This window comes from Rhinolophus sinicus, chromosome 4, assembly GCF_057876585.1.
Source record: "Rhinolophus sinicus isolate RSI-liver-muscle chromosome 4, RSI-T2T, whole genome shotgun sequence".
Taxonomy (NCBI): Eukaryota; Metazoa; Chordata; class Mammalia; order Chiroptera; family Rhinolophidae; genus Rhinolophus; species Rhinolophus sinicus.
Window position 1 is genome coordinate 93627183 of NC_142504.1, and position 7419 is coordinate 93634601.

Here is a 7419-nt window from a genome sequence, read left to right on the forward strand (position 1 = left end):
AACAAATTGAGCTTTCTGGGGGAAAATAATTGACTTCTTGCTCATATTTTAGCTCAAGAATCAAAACAACTCCATTTATCTGAAAGAGGTAAAGACATTTTGGCCTCTTCAACTAGCTGCCCATAGCATAGAGACCAAGGTATGTAACCTGAAGAAAACTGGACTGTTTTGTTATATTTTCTGCTTTTTCATTTGCTCAGAGAAATGCCCACCCAACCCTTTTTTATTTTCCTTCTGTTCAGACACTGCAATTTTTGATAACATAAGGGCAGAAAGTGCAGTGCTGTAGGGCTGAAGCAGGAGGTAGAGGTTTCCATCTAGATATTTCCATTGAATGATATTAGATTGTAACTTCATCTACCTGACCTCACATCTTAAGGGCAGATCACATATTTTCATAGAATAACATTCAAATATTAAGCAAGCAAATAATTAACAAATGAACAGATATGATGCAGCATGAGCCCTAGTAAAAGGCTATACTTGGAATTATAGTTTTTTAATGTATTTATTTAGAGAATCAGATAAGTAAACAGTAGGGAGAGAAAAGAATATTACCTCAGACTAGCAAAGCTCACTAGATACATGATTACTAGACAATGGGATTTGGGAAGAAGTTTAGTAATTCTAGCTGCCCTCTGGCTGTGCATCTGAAAAGTAGATTCTTCCATCACTCAAGTAAATGGTGAAAGAAAAGAAGGAACATCTATATACATTCTTTATGTTGACAAGTACTGAGGGTGAGTAGATTTGCTTTATTCATGAGTCAGTGACATATGAACATAAGATTATACTGTAGAATATGGGAAAGGAAATAAATAGCACAATGAAAATTTGTGAGAAGGAACACACATCTGGAAATGTTCTGCTAAAAATTTAGAAGAATGCTATATTCAAAAGAGTACAAGTTTTAATAGTCCATGTCTGTGAAAGAATAACAAATTCATAAGGGAAGGAAAAAACTAAAATGGGAAATAATAGTAGAAGGTGTGAAGAAAACAAATTTTCAAAATATATCTGGCTGAGAAAAGGAATGATTATGCCATTTAAAATTGCAAGGGTAATAATTGGAAATACAAATGGTTAGAATTCAGTCCACAGGACGTTAAATCAGTAAGGTAGGGTGTAAAAATGAGACACACCTAAATGCAAAGGAATAGAACCACTACATGAAACAGTGAGAGAAAAGATATAAAAAATAATAATAATTCAAACTGAGATTTATGGCTATTCTCAAAAAAAAAAAAAAAAAAGAGAAGTCAGAATGGAAGCAATTATCTAAGATATAAAGGAAAACATTCCAAAGTTGAAGAGAGGTGTAGGTATTTGGATTGAAAGAGTCAGTGTGTCCCAAGGAGACAGATTAACTAGACCAAAAGATAAACAACATGAGAATGATCTCATGCAAGTGTCAATAAGAAAATAACAATTTAATGTCAAATGACCAAACATTATGCTGGCATAAGCATTTTTCTTAGTGATACCAAATGTTAGGAGAAAATGAAACTCTACAGGAGCATAGACTTTTCAGCAAACATATAGATGACTAAGAATTGTTTATTAGAAGAAGAAAAAATAATTTATCAGGTAAGACAAGGTTCAGAAAAAATGGTGATCATACAGTTTTCCACATGTGGCCCTGCCATCTCAGCACCTTCTGCTATCCACCACATGGAAAGGTGTATGAGAGCATATTGAAAATCTTGCAGGCCTGAAAGTGTCCGTCATCCTTTCTGTTCATGTTCCATTGTCAAGTACTTAGTCATGTAGTCTTAATTCAAGGGAAATCTGGAAATGTAGTGTCCCTATGTAATGAGCAAGATCAAATGGGATTGGTGAATATGTAGCTATGAATCTTGTGTTTTCCAGCCTTTTCCCTTGGAGCTATAAGCTCAGTAAGCTTATGATCGGCCTTCTAAGTTATAGTAGGGTGGTAGGTTTAGCAAATATTTTGCCATGGTATAACAGCAAACCAGTATTCTGTATCTCTTTCTTCAGCAGTTGATGTCTAATTTCTACGCAAATACTATATGTTTTAAGATTTTGTTTCAGTGGTTCCTCAACTTGAGTATCAATTTTTGGATTAGTTGAGGCTATTCTGCAGCATCAACCCTCTTTCCCCCTTCCCCAAATCTCGTGTTTTAACTCAGTGGAAAGATATCTTTATCTCACTTCTTCATGTGATATAGGGGGTGATTAGCATCTCTTAGCTGACACTTTTCCAAGCAAAGACACGGGACTGTGGATTCTTTTCTAGAGTGTCTCTATTATCTCATGTATGCTGATGAGCAAAATGCATACATGGAAAATCACAAGAGATAGTTTATGACCAGTTTCTTTTGGGCTACTGCATAGACAATAGGTTATAGGACACGAGGTAGGGGAGGTAGGACACTAGTTAGGAAGCCATTGTGATAGTCCAGGTGGGGTGAGAAGTGATGATAGTTGGAGACAGGAGTTAGAGGTGCAGGTGAGAAGAGACAGGATATTAGAGAAATATTTGAAGGCCAACCAATAAGATTTGGAAGGAGAAAGTGAAGAGTCAAGCTGGACTCCAAGGTTTCTAGCATAAGTAACTAGGACAGACTGTCCATCAACTGAGACAGAGAAGACTCTGGGTGGAGCCGATTTTTAGGTAAAGGTAAGAAGATGAATTTGGAGCATATTAAGTTTGATATGCTTAACAGATATCCATGTGAGGTTTTGAGGGGCTAGCTGAATTGATGAGTCTGAAGTTGAGGGGAGGTCTCTTCTCTATCAAGTCCATGGGTTCTAATACCATGTATATCCAGATAGATGCAAGAGAATAAAAAGTAAGAGAGACTAAGTCTAGGGAATAGTAGGAAGGGTGGTAAAATGCTCAATACTTTGAATGGGTGAGTAAAGTGTCTGAAGTTACCACTGCACTTTTAATTTTACTAATTAGAAAAAAATAGGTATAAGAGTATTTTGAAAAACTTAGAGGAAAATTTTAGTAGAATTAAAACATACTATGCACCTTATAAGTTCCTGGAGAAGAAGAAAGCAAAGAAAATATAATTCATATATTTCTAAAAAAAATAAAATTAAGTGAAGAACAAAAACATTTTAGTTAATATTTTTAAAAAAGAAAATAATAATCATGATAATAGGTGATTGAACATGTAGATATATCAGTTATCACTTAATTTAAGCAGATTAAAACATGAAGACTCTTAGGAGTTGTTTTTAAAACTTTATTCTGCTTATAAAAACATTCATTCAGAATAAAATGGCATATAATAGTTACAAATAGAAGTGAAATGGAAAACATTTAAGCAAAAAGAAAATGTTGACACTATTAACTTTAAGAATATTCTAGAATTCAAGGCAAAATAGATAAAATATTATTTTATAAAGATAAAAAATAGAATCCATACTGAAGATATAAAATCCCAGAACATCAGATACCAAATATAAATGCAGGTATCCATCTAAAACAAATTTTTCAGAAATCAACACAAAATTACTATGCAAGGTATCCACTTATCCCTTTCATCCTATGTTGAACCAAATAGAGAAATAAAGAAGCTTTAGAGTACATCAGTAATATGAAAGCAACAAAGGAACAAGACTAACAAATAAAGAAACTGAAACTCATAGACACAGACAATAGTTCAGTAGTTATCAGAAGGACAGGCGGAAAAGGGGGGTGGTAGGTGAGGGTAAACGGAGTCAAATATATGGTGACAGCAGGAGAACTGACTCTGGGTAGTGAACACACAATGTGATATATAGATGATGTATTACAGAATCGTACACTTGAAATCTATGTCATTTTACTAACTATTGTCACCCCAATAAATTTTAACTTAAATAATAATAATATCCAAAATTTAAGTGAATAGATCCATATCAAATTTTAGGTCATATAGATTATTCTCCTGTGTTTAAAGAATGCATTATATACTAGGCCCAGGAAAGACAAAGCAACTAATATTTACCCAGCCCCTGCTATGTGCCAGCAACTGTCTTGGATATTTTATGTTCATTATCTCTTTTAAAATTTTAAGCTTCATACAATTATGTGCGATTAGTGTTACTATTTCTCTACACACAGGGACGCCAACAATACCAGTTCAACTTGTGTAGCTAATAAGTGGCAGAACTTAGATTCAAACCTACATCTGCTTGTTTTCTCAGGTCTGAGCTCGTCGCATTATTACATGCGGCATTAAATTTGCTTTTCTGCTCCTGTGCGGGATAAGCAAATATTTATAGGCCGAGGAGATACAATTCCTGCCCCCAACCCTCCTCATGAGTCCCGGCCTGCTTTTCACAGTCTAGTCATACGTGGGGGTGGGGAAGGGCAGGAAACGGCTCCTGCTTCTTGATAGCAAATGAGCCCCATCATTCAATTGCTCAGTCAAATGTTCTTCCGCTTCGTCCTCCTGTATCTGGTTGTCTCTTGCTCATTTTCTCGTTTCCCAGGAGGCAGGTCAGGCAGCCTGGTAGGCTGACTCTCACTGGGCCCACGATGAGATGACTAAATTCACCTCCATTGCTGGGACAATGTACAACTTTTGTTCTTTAATTACACCTACTTACTTTCACCACATATCGGAATTCATTTGCTGAAAACCACTGCAATTGTTGGTGCCATAACAAATGCTTTCCTGAGAATCAAAATAATACTCCCCCTTTGTTTCCCGGCTTATCTCCAGCCTGTCTGCAGTAATATACTCAACGCAAACAAACGTATTTTTCACTCACTGCCTGCTTTTTATGAGTCCCACTGACAGTTTCTTAATAAATAATGCATTTCTAAATGTTCCTAAGCTTTCCTTCTTATTAATAATTCCAGTAGCTTTCCCATGGCTGAAGGGTTTTATTTGGTCACTGGCTAGATTTTATTCTTGCCTGTTTCTCTACATTTTACTTTCTTAAACTACTGTCTGGACAAGGAGAACGTTACAACAGTGCCACATTCATAGCAGGTGTTCAATAATTATGAGCTACTGTGCACTAAACATTCAGATCTCTAGCATATTTGGTTTGTTTTCGTAGCTCTGGCTCTTTTGTCATGGGAACAAAAGACAATCCTTGGGTTCTGTTGAGAGAATCCTTTTGGTCTGGTTCTCTGGAGACACATTTGATGTCATGTTTTCAAACTGCGTACTGAAGTTCAATTATTATGTTTAGACAGAGAACTTTATTTTTGGTATTTGCATCATTTTTTTTTTCATTTTATCTATAATGTTGAGAAATTGTAACTAATGCCTAAACATATGTCTTTGTTACCAAAGGAATATTGGCTCAATTAATTCAGAAAAACACCAGTCAATTCAAGAAAGAAAAAAAAAGAAAGAAAGAGTAGATCCACACAATAACTTATTCTTCACAATGAGTTCCTCTGTTCTTTTGATAACACTAATCTGGAATGTTCTCTCTGTTCTTCCTCCATGACCCATTTTCTGAATAGTCCATTTCATGTCTCACTGTTCCAAAATCACTTAACTGTGTGTGCTACCCAATGTATGCACAAAGTATGTGCTCTCTTATAGAATGCTCTTATTATCTTACTGTTTTGATTTCCTCCAAGTATATTGTAAATTTTGGTGAGGGTAAGTCTTTGGCTTAGCCTCATAGCACTTAATATATGATTTAGTACAGAAGGAGCACTCAATAAATATATTTTGATTAATTGATTTTTTTTTCTATCTATGTATGTTTTATCTATGTTTTGTATCTTTTTTGTGTGCTCATTATGATTTTTCTTCTTTGGTGGAAATTACACAGCCAGCAATTATGTTTTCAGGTTCTTTTTTGTCTATGCTGACTACCAGATTATTCTACATATAGTAGGTATTAATAAAGGGTGCTGAACAACAAAAAGAGAGAGGGGAAATTTCATCATGACCGTAAAGTTGTTGAAGTAAATTCTTCTTTCTAGAAAAATTGAATAGATTTTTACTGATTATAACACAACATATAATTTGTATGAATAGATTCCTTGTGCCAGTGTAAAACCAGTTTAACACCTAACCTGACTGCATATGGTCAGTTTACAAAAAGGGAAGGAGTATTGTCAAAAAAAAAAAAAAAAAAAGGAAAAGAGAAAAAAAAAAAAGAGGAGAAAGAAAGAAAAAGTAACATCTAAACAGGTTTGGATTCTAGGAAGTTTTGACTTGGAAAATAATTCTGATAATTCTATTTCTGATAGTTTATGGCACATATAATCTTATTAAAAGCATTCGGTCTTTGGAGAGCAGATGATATCAGTTACTACCCATATCCTTTGACCTCATCTCCTCAGTGCACACCAATCAACTTCCACCTGCCAGCACCAAGGGGAACCCCAGCTCTACACCCTTTGGCTGGGATAATACTCAGGTGTGAGTGCTACACTAGCTCCTAGAATTACCCTGTTGGCTTAATTTCCAGGCTTCTGTTGTGAAGGTTGGCTTGATGTTGTACCCTTTATTATTTTTCTTCCTATTATTGTGCTTCTCTTCCCCGTTTCAATTCCCTGCTATTATGCCATCATTTCCCTCACTGTCCACATAAAACACTTACACTTGAATTTTTGAATCTTTGCCTATTTCCTGGAGAGTCCAAATTAAGACACTAAATACTACTTATTTCAGTAGAAATTCATCCTTGACAAATATAGAGTTTGTGAGGTGTTCTTAAGATTGCATTAAAAAATTACATGAGAACTAGGAATAGCATCCTCATGAAGAAGATCTGAACAAGCTCACCTCATCCTCACTGAGATATGTAGCCCCTTTTTTGCAAGACTGCTGAAGAAGTCAGATAAAGACTTTGGTAAATAGCTCTGACTTGGAAAGAAGCACTTGCCTTCAGAGATAGGGATAACTTCAGTTTTTATGTTTATCCTTGGGTTACCGAAGGGATAGCAGCAAAGCGAAGTGCTGATACCATGAGCATAACATCAGTGAGACAAAAATGCAAACCTAAGTGATGTGCTCAAAGCCCAAATCTCATGTAATCCACTAAATTGCTTTCATTTCCATTTCAGTGCTGATCTAAAGACACCGTTTCTTAGGAATAGTTGGAAAAAGTTGGTCTCTGAAACTGCAATTGACTGTGAGGCACTACCTCAATAAAATCAATGTCATGAAGTGCCCTGAAGCTGATTTTCAACCCTAGCAATATATATCAGAGCTTGGCTTACCACTCATTTGTTTATAATTAGACTGTAGAACACTCTGCCCACTCACTAAGAAGCGGAAGAAGGTAACATGTTACACAAGATGTGATTCTCAGATTAGAGACTGTTACATCTTTTTTGGAGTCCAGTGATTCAAGTATGACATTGTGTCATACATTTATATATTTTATATAGAATATATGTGCGTGTATGTATATATATGTGTGTGTGTGTGTGTGTGTGTGTGTGTGTATGTGTGTGTGTGTATGACTAATTGTTTAAATTTT